The sequence below is a fragment of the Bubalus kerabau genome, chromosome 10 (genome assembly GCF_029407905.1).
Source record: "Bubalus kerabau isolate K-KA32 ecotype Philippines breed swamp buffalo chromosome 10, PCC_UOA_SB_1v2, whole genome shotgun sequence".
Lineage (NCBI taxonomy): Eukaryota > Metazoa > Chordata > Mammalia > Artiodactyla > Bovidae > Bubalus > Bubalus kerabau.
The window spans coordinates 93317273-93335885 of NC_073633.1; positions in this window are offsets into that span (position 1 = coordinate 93317273).

An 18613-nucleotide genomic window follows, 5' to 3' on the forward strand; every position below is an offset into this window, starting at 1 on the left:
ACCTACAATGGAAACAGTGCTAACTAGTACAGCCCTTTAGCAGTAGGGCTGTGAGAAGGGATATTGAGCATATGGAGGGGCAGAATCTACCAGCTTATACCTGAGGCAACAAACCTCAGAACTGCCCCACACATCTCACCCGCCATGTGTTTTGACATGGCTCAACCTCAGCCCTATGAAGGGGAGGTCTAACCTAACCCAGACCCAAGGCCACCATGCATATTTTTCTAGTTCAAATTTGATACCCACCTTGAAAAAGGATGTCCTTGGCCCAGGCCACACAGCACCCAGGAAAATAGGCAAGTGGGATCGGTAATGCACAGCTTACAGCAGTAGATTCTCCCTTGGTTGGAGAGGTGGAGAGCAGGGGTTCTTGGGGTATAGTGCACATCAACATGAGCTCTGCCCTCAATATTTGGCACCCATCGGGGAAGTCTACCCCCCGGCACCGCAATTGCAGGGACCTGGGGCTTAGAACGCATTCTTCCGAGTGGTAAAGAATCCGCCAGCTAACGCAGGAGACATAAGAGACCAAAGTTCGATCCCTGGGTCAGAAGATCCCCTGGAGGAGGAAAAGGCAACTCACTCCAGTATTCTTGCCTGGAGAATTCTCATGGACAGAGGAGCCCATCAGGCCTGGTTGATTCCTAGCAGATTGATACTGTTCTTCCCCCTGGAAAACCAGCTCCTGCCCCAGGGCCAAAAAAGGTCTGGGTCTCTGTGTCCCTGGCGGGTGTGCCCACCGCACCTGGGTTCTCGGAGCAGTGTTCCACTCGGCTATGGACAGAATTGTTTCCTCTCAAAATTCATATGCTAAAGCCCTAACCCCCAATACGGCTTTGTTTGGAGACAAGGGTTTTAAGAAGCAATTAAGATCAAGTGAGGTCAACACGAAACTATCACAACACTGTTAATCGGCTGTACCCCAATACAACATGTTTTTGGTGTAAAAAATATTTATAAAGAAAAAATTTTTTAAAATTAAGATTAAATGAGATCATAAGGGTAGAGTCCTGACCAATAGACTTGGTATCCTTTTAAGAAGAGGAGGACAGAAATCTCTCTCCCACACAGACTCCGAGGGACGCCCACGTGAGCTGAAAGCTAGCAGGCAGCCGTCTGCTCACCAGGAAGAGGGCTCTCAGCAGAACCTGACCACGCTGGAACCCTCATCTCAGACGTGGCAGCCTTCAGAACTGTGAGAAAATAAGTGTCTGCTCTTTAAGCCATCCAGTCTATGACATGTGGCTATGACAGCCGAAGCCGACCTCCACCTCCACCAGAAGGCCCCACGTGGGGGTGGGGAAATGATTCTTAGCCAGCGTTCTCAGCAGTAATTACATGCCAGGCTGTTCCTTTTTTGTTTTTTTCAAATATTTATTTGGCCACCGCAGGTCTTAGTTGTTGCCCGAGCTCTTCGTTGCAGGATCTTTAGTTGCAGCATTCGAACTCTTAGTTGCGAGCAGATCTAGTTTCCTGGTGGGGGGGGTGTAGTTGCTCAGTCATGTCGGACCCTTGCAACCCCATGGACTGCAGCCCGCCAGGCTCCTCTGTCCATGGAATCTTCCAGGCAAGAATACTGGAGTGGGTTGCCATTTCCTTCTCCAGGAGCTAGTTCCCTGACCAGGGACCAAATCCAACCCCCCTGCATCAGCAGCACGGAGTCTTAGTCACTGGACCATCAGGGAAGTCTCTTCTAGGCTGTTCTAAGCATTTTCCATACTTTAACTCACTGAGTCCTTATAACAGCCCTGCCAAGTAGGCAGCATTACAAGCTTCTCCCACTACCTGGAAGTAGAGTATTTCTATGAAACACTTTGTTTGCTGAAATGGCATAAAATAAAGTAGCTATCCTAGGAGAGAAATTGATGAGCCAAAGAATTGATGCTTTTGAACTGTGGTGTTGGAGAAGACTCTTGAGAGTCCCTTGGATAGCTAGGAGATCCAACTAGTCATCCTAATATTCATTGGAAGGACTAATGCTAAAGCTGAAACTCTGATACTTTGGCCACCTGATGTGAAGAGCTGACTCATTTGAAAAGACCCTGATGCTGGGAAAGGTTGAAGGCGGGAGGAGAAGGGGATGACAGAGGATGACATGGTTGGATGGCATCACCGACTCAATGGGCATGAATTTGAGTAAACTCCAAGAGTTGGTGATGGACAGGGAGGCCTGGCGTGCTGCAATCCATGGGGTCACAAAGAGTCAGACACGACTGAGCAAGTGAACTGAACTGAACTGAGGAAAGGAAGAAACAGATGCTCAGACACAGTTCAAAGCTTGAAGTGACTTGAGTCTGACATGTTGAGTACAGTTTCCTGGGAAGGAGCCTGGTGGGGCCACCCTCACTGTTTGGGGTGTGCACTGCCTCTATATAATGCTTGCAGCAAAACTAACGCTAAATGCTGTCTTCTCTTTATACCTTTTTTATCATAAAAGCAAAAATCCTCTTTGGATTTCAGTTAGCAAAAACAGGTACTAATGGTCTTTTTCAAAAGCAAAGTGGCATAAAGCAACCTTTCAAAAAGTGGCAGGTACCTGCATGACCATTATACAGATGAGGAGACTGAGGCACGAAGTGGTTTGGGAATCAAGGTCACACAGTGATACTCTAAAACTGGATTCCAGCCCACCAGTCTAAATCCAGCACTTCTCAACCCAGAGTAACTGAGGAAGGAGAGAAAAGCAAGAGTGCCTATGACCTCCGGAGAGAATCGGCAGGGAAGGCCTTGCATTCAGACACCAGGCAGTGCTCTGAGGGAGGACCAACTTGGTTCCCAGCTTGGCACAGTCCACAGGAAGTGACCTGCTGCCGCCTGGCCTCCAGGGAGGGAGGTGCCCTAGAGGCTGTTCTCCATTCAGTAGCCCCATATCTTGCCTAAGTCGCGTGAAAAATAAGAGGTGGACGACGGGCTGCTCAAAGCCCTTCCCATTCATTCTGTGATCCTAAAAGCACACAGGTGCAGCCCCTTAGTGTGTGTGGGGGTGGGGGTGGGGTGGGGGAATGGTCGCTGCCAGAGGAACTGTGTAGAATCAGATCACCCAGCGGGTCCCCACCAGGGTCTGTTAATTCTGGCTCAGGGCGTGGCACAGATTTCAACTCACGCCCGAGGGCAAGTTTGCCCCCAAACATTCCCAAGCTGAAGCAGAGGGCTTACCCCAGGTCAAGTCCCTCTAAGACCTTTCTGGAAACCTCATTCAATCCTATTGGCCAACAGTTACCTCATTAAAACCTGGACAGGCCCTCAAAAGTCCTTGTGATATGGGCTGTTGAATCCTTCCAAGATTTATCTCCTTGTCCCCCAGTGCCCAGGACTCTGGGCTGGGGAAAATGGTGGGCTTTGTGGGAATAGACTGAGACACCCCAAACACACACACACACATGCACACGAACACAACCCAACCCCTTGCTCAGATGCCCAGTGGAGTGCTGGAACCAGTCGAGTTCAGTTCAGTCACTGAGTCGTGTCTCACTCTTTGTGACCCCATGGACTGCAGCACACCAGGCCTCCCTGTCCATCACCAACTCCCAGAGCCTACTCAAACTCCTCTCCATTGAGTCGGTGATGCCATCCAACCATGTCATCCTCTGTCGTCCCCTTCTCTCGCCATGAATCTTTCCCAGCATCTGGATCTTTTCAAATGAGTCAGCTCTTCGCATCAGGCAGCCAGTACTGGAGTTTCAGCTTCAGCATCAGTCCTTCCAATGAACATTCAGGACTGATTTCCTTTAGGATGAACTGGTTGGATCTCCTTGCAGTCCAAGGGACTCTCAAGAGTCTTCTCCAACACCACAGTTCAAAAGCATCAATTCTTCCGCGCTCAGCTTTCTTCACAGTCCAACTCTCACATCCATACATAACTACTGGAAAAACCATAGCCTTGACTAGATGAACCTTTGTTGGCAAAGTAATGTCTCTGCTTTTGAACATGCTGTCTAAGTTGGTCATAACTTTTCTTCCAAGGAGTAAGCGTCTTTTTATTTCATGGCTGCAGTCATGCTGGAACCAAGGACCCCATAAAAGACCTCTGGGGTCTCCATGTAATGGCGCCCAATAACCACCAGGGGTCGCTGTGTAACCAGCAGGCTGACGATGATGGCGAGAGGATTTTCTCCACCCACCGACCCTAGGGGACTGGGGAAGCCAAGGCAGGAGGCCCGGGTGGAGCAGAGAGGCGGCCCTGTCCCCCGGCCTCAAGGCCAGGAGAAGCGCCCCTACAAAGACACGCGTCGTGATCCATGAGACTGGGGACAGCAGAGGTCTCATCCCAGGCCTGAATTGACACAAGGGGGAGATGATGCTAGGGCACACTTCCCCATCCCAGCAAGCCCGCTCCAGGAGCTCTGCTCAGCTTCCTGGGGCTACCCCCCAGCTACAGAAGGAGCCACGTACACTGTATACATCTCTTCAGCTCCAGGGAGCAGAGCCCCTGCCCCCCCACTCCCCACCCCCACCTCATCCCCAAGCAAAGCTGGTTTACAGTCAGGTGGGCAGGGAAGGCTCAGACTAGTCACTTCCAGCCTAACCAGAGTTCAGAAGCCAGCAGGCCCCATCACTGGCTTCCTTCCCATCCTCCTCCGGCCGTGGAGGGAGACGGATGAACGCACGTGTGTTTTGTCCTCACCTAAAATGGCAATCCACTCCAGTACTCTTGCCTGGAAAATCCCGTGGACAGAGGAGCCTGGTGGGCTACAGTCCATGGGGTCGCAAACAGTCGGACACGACTGAGCGACTTCACTCACTCACTCCTTCCAGCCTCTGAACCCCGAGGCGCCACGCACTGGAGGCCCTGGGTATTGCAGCAGGACTCGGAGCATTTTAATTTCCTCAGGCCCCACCCTCCTGAAGACTGCCACAGGCTCACCCTGCGGCTCCCAGGGGTCCGGTTACAGTTCTAGTACTTCTGGTTCCCCAGGCGGGCCTCAAGGGAGGGAATGTCTAAATGAGAAGGAGTGGGTGCAGGTTCAATCCCTGGGTCGGGAAGATCCCCTGGAGTAGGAAATGGCAGCCCACCCCAGTATTCCTTTCACTGCACTCATGGGGTGGCCTGGAATATCCCCGTGGACAGAGGAGCCTGGCGGGCTAAGGTCCATGGGGTCGCCAAGAGTCAGACACAACTGAGCGACTGAACACAGGCTCTCACCCCGTGTCTTCCACAGGCCTGGGGCTCAGCCCCTTCAGGTCCAAGCCTTTTTGTTTCTGACAGCCATGCAGAGGCCTCCACCTAGCTCTTCCCCGGAAAGGAAAATTAAAGGGGTTGAGGGGGAGAAGAAGGCAGCATGTGTGTGACTGACTCAAAGCCCTGGGTGTGAAATGGAAAAGGAAGGCAGGGGATGGGCAGAGGTCAAAGGGAAGCAGGGATGCAGGATGCACCCTTTGCAGGCGCTGGGAGGTTGGGGTGGGGGAGCTGAGTGAGGAGCCTGCTTAGATAGAGGGATGAGGGGTTTGGTCCGGGTACTGGCTACTGAAGGTATCAGAAGGGTGGTGGATGCCTCGAACTAAAAAATTCTGTTAGCATAAATCACCCACTGTCCTTCCTTTACCCATCAAAGCACAAAGACAAACTGATCACCCAATGGAGGCTGCACCATGGCAAGCAATATTGGGGATGCATCCTGCTCCCAAATGCGTTATGGTCTAGGTCTAGACAGGAAGACAAGACTCAGGAACAAGAACGTGTGTGTGTGTGTGTGTGTGTGTGTGTGTGCACGTGTTGTGTGCAGCACTGGCTGAAAAAGCTCGTGATAACTACAAGTGTGTGAGAGCCCAGCTATTCAGTGTTTGCTCACAGCTGCTCCCTGATCATTCCTAGCACAGAAAATACAACAGATGTCAAGACTACCAGAAGCCTGACTGATTCCACAGGGTCTGTTTAAGATTTTGCACCTTTATGTGTCTGTGCACGTGTGTGTACCTGTGTTTGCGCGTCTGAGAGCAGGCACATAGGTAGCATCTGTAACTTTGTGCTAGAAGAAGGCATTTCTAAGATCTGTTGCATGTCAGAACAACAAAGGAAGCCAGGGGTCCCATAAGCCTACTATACAGAAGGGGAGGAGACAGTCCAAGCGGCTGAAGGTCACTCTGCCTCAGGTCATTCAGCAGCGAACGAAGTAATAAAACTGGCCATGACGCTCATCTCACGAGACACCAATCTGTGGGCTCCCCGGAGGGCAGAGGCTGAAGCCGAGCTGGAAACGGACTATGGGAATAGTTTTCTGTTCTGCCCATAGCAACAGCGGGGAAGGTGAAAGCGCCTGGTGTTGCTTTGCCATCCTGGGACACGACAGTTACGGGGAGACGATGAAGGGATGTGGTTAAGGTCTGGGCTCTGGAGACAAACTTCTGTGGCTGGAATCCTGGCCCTATTACTTACTAGATGCTTCTTTACAACTCAGGGCTTCCCTGGTGGCTCAGACGGTGAAGAATCCGCCCGCAATGCAGGAGACCCGGGTTCAATCCCTGGGTCAAGAAGATGCTCTGGAGAAGGGAATGGCAACCCACTCCAGTATTCTTGCTTGGAGATATATACTCCTTGGAGAAAACACTCCTCTTCCTCCATGGACAGAGGAGTCTGGCAGGCTACATGCCCTGGGGTCGCAAAGAGTCGGACATGACTGAGCAACTAACAATCTCACTCTCTTTACATTTCTGCACCTCTGTTTCCTTTATCTGGAAAATAGCTGGCCCACACCCCCAACTGCAGCCGCACTGGACAAAGCCAGCACCCCGCTTGCTAGCCTTACTCTCACCAGGAGGGGGCTAGAGCTTCTATCTGGGTTGTCAGGTTTGGGAATTACAGGGTAAAACAGTCAAAAAGGAAGCTCATGTGCTTGGAAGCCCAGAGGGTGAACTCTGGGGTCCCATCAGTGGTCCCTGGCGTAGACGGGTCCCGCTGCCAGGAGCATTAGGCAACAGACTGATGCCTAACGCCCGTTTTACATCTTGTCGTTGCTTTACTCTTCATTTCCACTCCTGCCCTGCATCATCTCATGTCAAAATCAGCAGGAGCTGTGAACCCGGCCTTGTCTTCATCTTAGGCCAGAGGTCCCTGAGCTCAGAAAAGAGGATTTTTCCTGCGGTTGGCGGGAGCCTCGCCTCGCCTACCGAATCCAGGTTGGCCACGGCTCAACCCTCCAGGCTGGGTACCAGGCCTTCCTTAGCAACCGCCACTAAATCACGGCTGAGAGCGCCTGCTCATGGGATCTGGGCCCCCGGGGTGGGTCCCTGTAAAGAAGCCACACTTGAGCCTGAGCCCAGCAGAGCTGGCGAGAGGAAGCGCGTGGGCTCCGTGCTGGCACGGGCCCGCCTGCCCCTCCGCCCTGGCGAGAACCCGTGACAAACAACCTTGCCTGGTGCCCAAGCACCCTGCCAAGCCCTGTCATGGTAAAACCCTGGCAGGCTCCACAAGGAGTCCAATTTCAGCCCAGCGGGTGGGGAAACCAAGGTAGCACGAGCCCAAGGTGACCAAGCCCATACGCGGCGCTGGCAACCAGAGGCTGGGTGTCCAGGGCTGCACGCTGACACCCCCTGCTCCGAGCCCTTGGACCCCCCCCAGCCAAGACTCTGGGGCCCGGCAGAGCCCAGAGAAAGACCCAGCGCTTGTCATCCATGAATCCTCACTGCGGTCCCCCCTCTCCAGGGCAACAGAGCCACTGGGCAGCTCTCCCCACTCCCCCATGGCCAGGAGCCCCCTGGGGTGTCAGGTCCAGGCCAGGAATCCAGCTCTAGAACATTCCAGCTCCCAGCTGAGTGCCTGGAACAGCAAACATCAAAAAAACTGGCAGGCAGAGGGAGAAGGGAAGATTAGATCATTACAGCAGAATGAAGGCCACCGAGCAACCCAGGGAGGGGAGGAGGGACAGAGGCCAAGAATGTGTTCAAGGCAACCTGAAAACTCCTTCAGATTAAAGCAGGCCCAGACACTGGCGGCCGCCCCACTGCCTGAATTACTGGCCGGGGTGGGGGAAACCTGGCGTGTCTGCGCCCTTCTCCAGGACCCTAGGGCTTAGCAGCTAAGCTAAGTGTCAGGGAATCTTGGGGAACAACAGGAGGCATGTCTGGTGACCTGGGTGAAGAAGACACACACTTGGGCACAAAACCCACGTGGGCAGGTATCCACAGGAGAGGGTGCGTGTGTTTGCGTGCAATCTACAAACATGTTTTCACCAGGCTCGAGGAGAAGTAATCAGTCATGTCCGAGGAATCTTAGCAACAGCCATCCCCAGAAAAGGCTCCTGCCAGCTGGAGCAGCGATGAGTCAGCAGAGGCAGCCAGGGTGGGGGGGTTGAGGGGGTGGGGAAGAGGCAAGCTCTCGCCCTGGAGCCGGCCTCTCCCTTCTCCCGGCCTGGCCGCCCCGCCTGGGTCACTGCTTTGGCACTGATGTCCGAGAACGCATTCCTGGAACTGGCCGGCCCAGGCCGCTCAAGGGTTTCTCCCTCCTCCTCCCTCTTCCTCTCCTGTCCCCACACCCGCCCTTTAATTTTTTCCTTCTCGCTGCAAAACCAAAACACCACACTCTCACGAGTTCAGGAGCTGCGGCCAAATGGCAGGAGCCGGCGGGGCCGGCTGCAGGGCTGGGACACAGGAGCTGCCCAGGCCCAGGGTGGTCTTGCTGGGGACCGCCGAGTTCAGCTTCAGTCCCTCGGGGTTAAAGTGTCATTGCTCCAGGGAACAGGAGTTCAAGGTGGTGGCTCCCGGTGGGAAACGGACTGCGTCCGCCTCTGTTCCCCAGAGCAGAGCCTGAGGTTGCTGACATGATGATGGGCAGGCGGGGGAACCAGGGATGAGAGGCACCACCACCATCAATCGGGGCTCCACTGCCTGAGCGCGTGTTCGTTTTATCTTCACAGCAACCCTTGGGATGGTAGAAGAATCATCTCCTTTTACAGACGGGGAGATGGAGGTGCAGACAGGTAAAAGGGATTTGGCCCAAGATCATGGAGCTATTAGGAGAAGAGTTGGAGTAAATGAAACCAGGCTGGAGCCACCTTGGGGGCTTCAACTGATGGACCACACAGCCTTTCTTCCTGGGCGGCACCTTACCCCGCGCATGCCAGGATCACCACACCTACATAAAAAAAATACAATAAAACCCAAAGAGGCTAGTGCTGTACCCCGACCCCTCTCCCCGCTCCCACGAGCCAAAAGATCTGGGTGAAGAGCCATCTGCAACCTCAGCAACCGTGGTAGAGACAGGGGTGGAACAGCCTGGCCCAGCCTGAATCCCTGGCCTCTTTACTGGAGGCAGGAAATGAATAAAAGCTAAATGAGTTTGAAAATGCCAGGAGGCAGTGTTTATCCCCTCTCTCCCTCCCCCTCCCCCTGGCAAGGACCGTGTATAGTTACAGTTTAATCTTGGAAATGCCAGACAGCTGTTCCCCGTTGCTAAGAGACTGGCCCACATTATGCAGATGTCAGGGACCTCAAATGTCTGCCGGAAATTACAGATCATGTCGGAGGAGCAGAGGGACCTTCTCTCGGCCGGGGGGAAGCGCAGCGGGAGACCCCCACCCACCCCACCCACTCCGGGAAGGGGGAGGTTGTGGATGGCAGAAATAAGGGGCCCAGCCCTCCCCGGGTCTGCCCCCTGAGGCTCTGGATCCTTCTTGGTCCCCCTTCTGCCACCCAGGCTCCCTCCTTCCTGCCTACCCCGCCCCGCCTCCACCCAGGCCTTCCGCCTTGGACAACTGTGTGGATGCCCATCTCCACCTGCCCCCCCAACCTCCCGTTTTCCTTCTGGAGCATCCTTCTTCACTTCAGTGGCCTCCAGTCTCTCATGCAGTCTTCCCTGCCCCCAGGACGCAGCTGAGCTTATTGAGACAGTGCTTCAGGGAGAGACAGCCCCCCACCCTGGAGGCAGGGGTCCCACTCCCTGAGGCCCCCCCGCCCCTCACCTGGAGCTGAAAATGGACACAGAATGCAGGCGCTCACACACACCCTCCCTGACATCAGCCCTCACCACCGCCCCCCACGGAAACCAACGGGAGGGCCATCACCATGGTAACCACAGGCTACAAGAGCGGCTGCATCCCTGGTCCCTGGGGAAGGGCAGCTGCCATCTTGCAGGGCAGGAGGGCCGGGGGGGTCAGAGGGGAAGCCCTTTGCCAAACCTGTACTCTAACGTGGACCCTGACCAAAGGTGACAGAAGAATCTAGCAGGGCCCTGCAGGGCAATGAGGGGCAGGCAAAGCTCCTCATTCAGGCTGGAGAGGGACTCAGAGAGGCTGCCGGGCAGTGCCAAGGGAATAATAGCACCAGCAGGGTCTGAGGAATGACCCCCCTGGGCATTGTGGAGGTGGGAGAGGGGATGAGGCCTGGGCGCAGAGTGGGTGCTGAGTACCTGTTGTTGCCCTGGACGTCCACGGGGTACCCTTGAGGGCAGCAACTTTATCACACTGCCCTTGCATCCAGGCTCCATCTGCTCTCCCTGTTGCTGGCTGAGTGACCTTGGCTTCCTCCAGCCTCATAAAATAAAGCCAGGCATACTTTATGTGCCCTGGAAGGTGGCTGTGAAGATAAGTATGAGGTGTGTGTGTGTGTGTGTGTATGTGTGAGCCCATAGATCAAAGCCCTTTATTGAAAGGTTCGTGGAAGCCTCATGAAAGCAGGGCTGTATTACCAACCCAGCCAGACTTCCCTGGAGATCCTGATGGGAAGGGCATGCTATTTACACAGCTTTCCTTCCACATGGCCAGGTCTTCCTCCCTGCCAAGTGGACACCACCCTCACAGAGGGCCTCACTTTGTGCCCTGGCTCCTCAGGCCAGCTCCTCCGCCCCCACCCCACCCCAACACGTTCCTCCCGCAATGCTGATGTCAGGCGGGGAAACTGAGGCACGGAGACTTCCAAGACCTGCCAGAACCATCGTAAACCATGAGCTCCCCCATGGCCTCTCAGAGCTGCCAACCCTGCACCCACATCCTGCAGCCTCGGCCCCTGCCCTGGATTTAAATCTCAGGAAGGCCTTGACCTCTGTCTCCACCAGTTAGACCCCCAGGTCCCTCCTCAGTGTGAGCTGGGCAAATCAACAGCTGTTGATCAACATTTGCCCCCCTTAGCTGTCCTTCCCCTTCTGGAAAATGGAAACAATAGCAGTATGGACCTCTTCAGGGTGGCTGTGAAGATTGGATGAGATGAAACCCACAACCCGCTGAGTTCCGGCTAAGATCTCAGTTCATTTCAGTTCTTTTGTTAAAGTGGAGCCTTCGGCTTGGCACTGCCTCCGAAGAAGAACGTGTCACGTTTCAGCAGGGAGAGGAAGGGAGAATTCCTTGGCTGCGGTGTGCACCTGCTCAGCAACTGGTTTCTGCCTCTTTGGAAGCTTCTGGAAAGGTGGTCTGGGACAGTGCCCCCGGAGAGAACTCTGAGGACCAGGCGCTAGCCATGAAGACTTGGGAGGTTCCTTGGGACCTCAGACAAGATGCTGCTCCAGAAAAGGAATGGATGGCGGAGGACGGTGTCCCCATGCCTCCCAACCCTCTACCACCCCCCAAAGAAATTGCTGAGCCAGAAAGGATGTGATGCCAGGCAGGAGCCACTGAGACCAAGCAGGGCTGGCTCCAAGTGCATTCAGACACTCACAGCCTTCCCTTGGCAGAAGGGAGACGGGGCAGCTGCTCAATCTCCTCTTTGTTCATCTTTCTCTCCCCTACCCCAGGCCGCATCCATGCATTTCCTTCCCCTCCCCCGCCCCCACAGCTTTCTCTCTCCCTCGTTCACTTTCTCGCCCTTCCTCATCGCCCTCCCCCTTCCATCCTTCCCTTGAAGCGGATTTCTTGCTTTCTCATCCTTTCTTCTCCCTCAGAGCTCAGAATCACACTTGGCAGCCAGTCGTCCTCGCCTGCCTCCCTCCCCTGTGTCCTTCCCTCCACCCGCTCCTCCAGCAGCTTCGCTTCTCTTCCCTTCCCCTCCCCATTTCCTCCCTCCTCCTCCTTCCCTCCTGTGTCTCCTTTCTCTCCCTGCTTACCCTCCACCTCCTCCTCTCTCTCTTCTCTTCACCTAAAAGAGACACTTTGAATCCCCAGGCAGACAAAGCCAGGTCAAGGTCATCCCTCAAGCCCTCCCCAGCCCTGGCCTGGGAGACTGGGGTCCAGAAACCAAGGTCAGAGCAGAGCAGAAAATCAGAGTGGGTTGGGGAGAGTCTGTCTCGGGATCCAGACGACCCCTAGGGCACCTGGAACCCTCTCCCTGCCGGGATTCTTATGCCAGGCCACCTGCTTCTCACAAACGCCCCACCTGGCTCCTAGCTCCCGGCTGGCTGCGTGCAGCCCATGGAGCAGGGAGTGTCTGAATCCTCACCTTCCCTGGTTCTGCTTACCTTCTTACTCTCTGCCCTGGTGAGCCCAGGTGAGAAGGAAGAACTTAGAAGCAATCATAACCTGCTTCAAACTGGAAGCAAAGGGCTGGGGAGGGGTGGGGGTTGTTTCATATAGGAGGGGCACATTGTAATAGAAAAAGCATGAGGCTTTAAAACCAGACCGGCCTTAGCTTGAAATATTGATTCTGCTTCTTAGCAGCAGATGACCTTGAGCAAGACACTTTCTGCACCCCACCATCCACTTCTGTGCAATGGGGATAACAAAGGCACCTCCATCCTGGGGTGGCTGCGAGAACGCAGGGAGAGAACGCACACACGGGAAGTGCTTGGCACCGGTGGCTGCTCCTGTCTGAGCGCCAGTTTTCTCTCCTTGGAAGAAAAAAGGCTTCCTGGAGGAGATGGGGCTTGTTTGGGGTGTTGAGGGATGGGTAATAATAGTAATCATACTTCTATTTTTGTTGACACCAGGTGCGATGCTAAGCATTTCGAATGCATTGTCTGCTTTAATCCCCGGCAACCTTATGAGGCATTTATTTTTTTTTACCTCTTGGGTGGAAGCTGAGGCTCAGGCAGAGGAGGCAATTTGCCCCAAGTCACACAGCAAAGGGCAGAAAAAAACTTCTTAACTCCTCTGCTATCACTGGGGGTAGTGGTGGGGGGCAGGGCAGAGTGACAGACAGCAAGACCCAAGCACAGTCCCAGCACAGTCTGTAAACCAGGCCTGCGCAGGGGACAGGGGGGCCTGGGTGTGGCTGGGGGGGAACTCTAACTGAGGCTAGCTCAAGCCCCTGGCTCCATCTTGGGTCAGACTCCGAGCCTTCTGGTTTCCTGGCCCAAGCCAGATTTCTTGCTGTTGAACCAGGTGGGGAGAGGATGGGGTAGGGGTCCGGGTTCCCATCTCTGGAGCATCATGTCCCAGCGGGCCCCCTTCCTTCCCACACACACACACACACATCCTTTAATCCTGATAGTCCCTGAGGTTCCGTTCCCGCCCCTTGTATGGCAAAAATTGTCTCTCTTGGGTTTTTGCCACCCGGTGTTGTATAACCGGGATAATCGACTCCCTCTCTTCTGGGGAATCAGGACGGGGCTCAGACGGGTGTGGGGAAAGAGGGCAGCAGCCATGGGACCGCAGGAGGTGGGTCATCTATGGGGAAAGAGCTCTTGGTGAAACCTAAAAACAGACGGTTTCTGGTGAGAAGGGCTGAGCCCCGGAGGGCACTGGCCAAACAGGTGTGGTTGCCCCACCTCAGTTCCCAGCCGGGGTCCCTTCCCCCAGCCAGCTCTGATTCCACCGGCCTGGCTTTCAAAGAGAACTCCGTAGTTTCCATGGCAACTCACCCACGTGGTCTCCGCCTTGGAGGCTGAGGAGTGGGGTGGGGCGGTGGGGAGAGCCATGCAGGGCAGCTGACAAGCAGGCAAGAGGCGCTCCTGGAAGGTGAGGGCAGAGTCCCACCCTCCCAGGCCCTGCCACCCCTTAGGTCTTCACATCTCCCTCCCGGGGGTCCCCCACTCCCCGGCCGAAACCCCACAAAGCCCCCAAGGAGAGAGGGGAGGGACCTCCAGGGCAAGAGGCAGCAAGATCACTTCTGGCTGTTGGGTCCTTGACCTGAGCTGTCCGTGGATCATGTCCTCTCTCACCTCTGTCCTCTTCAGGGAGAGGTCGGGAGAACCTGAGTCGGAGGGCACCTTCACTCACGTCTCATCGTCCCTTTCCTGTGAAACGGGGTCTTTGGCGTCTGGTTCTGGAGCTGGGGGGGTCTGAATTCTAGCTCTCTGAGGCTGTGTCCTCCACTTTACAATGGGTTTGAGCACATCCACTTCTCTTGTGTTCTCAGAGGGCAGCACATGAGATGACATTTGGGAAAGTGCTATGTGAGAGAAAGGAGAAAAAAAAAAACATATAAAAGAGAGGAGCAGAGAAGCTCCCGGTGAACTGGGAGGGCACTCAGAGCCCCCCGCTTTGCGTCTCTTTGTGGCCGGGGACCGGCTGTACTGCAAGGAACCTGCAGTTCAGAAACCCTTGTATTAAAGCCTTGATTGTTTGTTGTTGTTGTTTTTTAAGCCCTCACCTTCTTGTAATAACTGTGTCTGGATTGATCGCCTCTGGACGGGACCCCTTACCAAGAGCGTCTCCTCCTGGCCAAATATCTAGTCTAGAACCGAGCGCCCCGTGATGCTGCCTGGCTGCTCTGCCTCCGTCATGCTGATGCTTTAGGTTGAGTGAGGCTTTCCCTGGAGAAGCCAGCTCATCCTTCTCTGGGCGTTTCCACCCTTCCTCCCCTCCTGCCTTTAGACTAGGAGGCTCCCTTGTGGGCTCTGGCTGGCAAGTTCTCTCCAGCCCTGCTGGTGGGGACTCATCTGGGCTTGGTCCCCTGAGAGACAGCCAAAACCCTGGAAAGCTGAGCTTAGCAGCAATGTGTGTGTGTGTCTGTGTTAGTCACTCAGTCGTGTCCGACTCTTTGTGACCCCATGGACCATAGCCCAGCAGGCTCCTCTGTCCATGGGACTCTCCAGGCAAGAACACTGGAGTGGGTTGCCATTTCCTTTCCAGTGGATCTTCCCGACCGAGGGATAGAACTCAAACAAATCTCCTGCATTGGCAGGTGGATTCTTTACCACTGAGCCACCAGGGAGGGGATGGAGTAGAGGGAGAAGAAAGAGGCCAAAACATCTGCCATACCCCCTAGTCTACGGAAAGGGGCATAAATTTGGCCATTTCTGTCTCTCTTCCCTGCCCCCATCTCCACGCACGGCCTCAAGAGGAACCCCCAGGCTGCAGTCAGCCACCAGCTGGAACCAATGTGTCCCTTCCCTTCTCCCAAGAGCCTCTGGGTTTCCCTGAGCTGCGTCCTCCTGCCCTGGGACCCGAAGGGAGCCTCCTGCCTCCCTCCCTGGACCTCCCTTCCTCAGCCATCAAGTGGGGTGCTCTCCAAGCCCCCCTTGGCTCAAAAACACTGACTCGGCAACTCTCTGCAGCTGGCAGAAGTGCCAGGCTGCAGCCTCCTCCCCCACGGCCCAGCCCCCCTCTTTTCCTTTGTCACCTCATTCAGCAGGGCCCCCGAATCCCAGAGAGGGTGGCTTTCATTATTTTTTTCTTTATTTTTATCAAAGGGTATTTTTTTTTTGTCAAAAATTGTGTTTCCCCTGAGAGCGCTCAGCCTCTGAGCAGGCTCCCCTTTGTTTCCATGGTGACAGCAGCTGGCTCACATGTGTGGTTGCTATAGAAACGAGGCTGGTTCTCCTCCCCTCCCCTCTCAGTTTCCCTGCCTTCCTCCTCACCTCACTACCCCTCCTTCCCCTTCACACCACTTGGGAGGCAAGAAAGAGCAACGGGAGCCCTCCCCGCCCTGGCAACTGGCACCTTGGTAGTCAACTGAGTCTTGGTCCCTGGCCCGGCTGTCACCGTGACTTGGCCCAAGGGCACATCTACAAGAAGCCCTTCCTTCCACGCCCTGCGGTGCAGCCATCCATCCCAGGCAGCGTGGGGGCACAAGGAGCCTTGAGACAAGGAGCCCTGAGCGTCCTGCCTCCAGCAAGGTGCTGGCTGCCTTCTCCCCGCCCAGGACACAGCCCACCCCAGACGTGTGTCCGGCACCTCGTGTTACACACAAAAGCCTCTTCCTGCCACAGAGTAGATGTGTGAAACCAAAGGAAGGCTTCTGGGGAGGAAATCAATGGCAGGAGAGATGGAAGCAGAGGAGAGAGGGAGCTGTCTTGCTCGTCAGTAGATGTTACATAGGTTACGTGTCATTTTTCCCGCTGACATGTGCGCTCTTAAAGCGCGGGGGCCCTGCCTGACTTGTCTCTGATGAATTCTCAGTGTCTGGGGAAGACAGAAAACATCACATCCACCAAAATGCTCCTAGTGACTTTTTTAGGTGATGACTCTTATTAGACACCCTTTTCGCTTCTTTTCTGTGGCCATCAGATGTTGTATATAAAAAGAATAAACAACAGGTTTATTTGTTTGATCTTAAAAAAAAAAAAAGGGAAAGGCACTTTAAAGATGCCAGAGACTGGAGGCTCCTCTCCTGAAAGGGGAGCAGGCGGCTGCATGACTACCCGGCTTCTTGCATCACACACTGGGGCCCAGAGAGGTGAGAAGGCGCTCCACTGGGCCTGAAAAGAGGCTGCTGGGATCTAAAGGCAGAGCAGGGGAGAAAGGCAGTCAGCCCAGGGCAGGGTGGGCCGAGCGAGACTCTGACATCTGCAGGTATCAAGGTGACTGCAGCCTTGATACCCACAGCGGCCCTGGCCCCTGCACTCACCCTGTCTCCCTGACCGGGAATTGGGCGTAACTGGGCTAGAGAATGTGTGCAAGCAGCCCACCAACAGGGTAAGTTCCAGACACCCCTGTCTAGGTCTCCAGAGAGGCAGGGCTGACAGAAGGACTTCTCAAAGTCAAAGAAAATGTCTTGCGGAGTCTTGTCCTTCAGCCAAGGGCGACCCCGTCTCTGTCTCCTTCCCTCCCACCTGCAGTCACCACACGGGGAGCAGACCTCGAGGCACCTCGGAAATCCTTGATGGTGGGGGGGTGGGGGGGCGGGAGCCTGACGGATCACGTGAGTGTCCCTGCCATCCCCTCACTGGATGGACAGACAGACGACAGGGGCCCAGGCTCATCCCTGTTAGCTAATCCTGCCAGCCTTAAAGGCAGAGAGGGGGACAGGAGGAAAACAAAGGGGAAAGGCAGAGGCGGAGGAAAGCGGGGTCTGGCTGTCCCCACCACCCAGCAGAGAGGCCCTCGCCTTGCTCCTCTGTTCTTCTCGGTGAGGCCTAAGGCCACCCAGAACAGACTGGGAGGCGCAGAGGGTCGGGGCTGGGCAGGAGCACGGAATGCAGGAGGATCAGGACTTTTCCTGACAGGGGTTGCATTCAGTGCTTGGCGGTTTAAAAAAAAAAAAAACTGAATATCCGAGTTGTACTTTTAAGGTCATGAAGCCATCATATCGTAAGGTTCCGATTTGCCCAGAAGTACCCAGTTTGAGCCAAGGCTCTGAAAGCGATGCTGTCATTCTATACCACCTCCTCACCAAAGCCAAGCAAGCAAGAGCGCCTCTAGGATACTATCAAGCTTCCCTTCTCTGTGGTGTGTGGGTGGGAGGGGGACCAAGGGTCAGAAGGCCCAGCAATGGATTGTGTCCGCTCTATAAAGTCTCAGAGAAATCACCTCTACCACACCCCTGATGAGAAGTTCCTCTACCCTCTGCTTGAATGCCTCCTGTGATGGGGATCTCATCTTCTTACAGCTATGTCCTCTCCCGAATCCTGGGTTCCAATTTTCTCTCGCTAATATTTGTGCTATTCTTTTCATTAAAAAAAAAAAAAGCCATGCTTCTTATTCTTTTCTCCTTACAGAGAAGATCAACCACAAATAGCATCTGGGTGTATCTGTCATCCATGAAAGCCAAACTAGCACTCACCCCAAGCAGGTTTTCCTGATTCTAGCCAAACTTTTAAAGCTCCCTTCTTTCCCTCTCCCCTCTCCAATCTTCTGAAACACTGTCTTGCCCTTGGCCCTTTCTGCAAGCCTCAGCCCCAGGCGGGGTGCAGCGGGACGGGTTCTATTCTTGCCAGCTCAGACGCGCCTTTATTCTTGCCCTTGGTTCTGTGCCCTTCCTCCAGCTTTGAACGTGTCCTTCTCAGTCTGAGCTCATCCGCCAGCTCTGCGATGATGCACCTTGTCTCTTAGGCTCCTCCCCTTATCCTTCTCATCAGAATCTGTCACGGTTACACGGTCAGAATCTCGTTTCCAGACCGGTGCAACATTCTTCTTTTAAGGCACACCTAGAGGGTCATGCCTGGCTTTTCCTTCTGTGCTGAGTGTTACTGGACCACGTTAGATATGTTAGCATCCTCCTCTCGGTTCCTTTGAAGTGGGAGAGATTATTTGTTTCCTAAGGCTGCCGTGATAAATTACCACAAACTAGGTGACTTAGAGCAACAGACGTTTATCCTCTCACGGTTTTGGGGGCTAGATGTCCGAAATCAAGGTGTCAGCAGGGCCGTGCTCTGAAGGCTTTTCGAGGTGAGCAGCTTGTTTCTTCAGCTTCTGATGGTTGCTGGCAATCCTTGCAGACTGATTACACCAGTTTCTCCTTCCATCATCACATGGCTTTCCCTGCAGGTCTCTCTGTACCTGGGCCCATATTTCCTTCTTATAAGGATACTAGTCTTTGGAACTAGGGCCCACACTGTTCTAGTATGACCTCGTTTTAACTTCATTATATCTGCAAAGACCCTATTTCTAAATAAGGTCACATTTCCAGGTTCCGGGTACGTATGACTTTT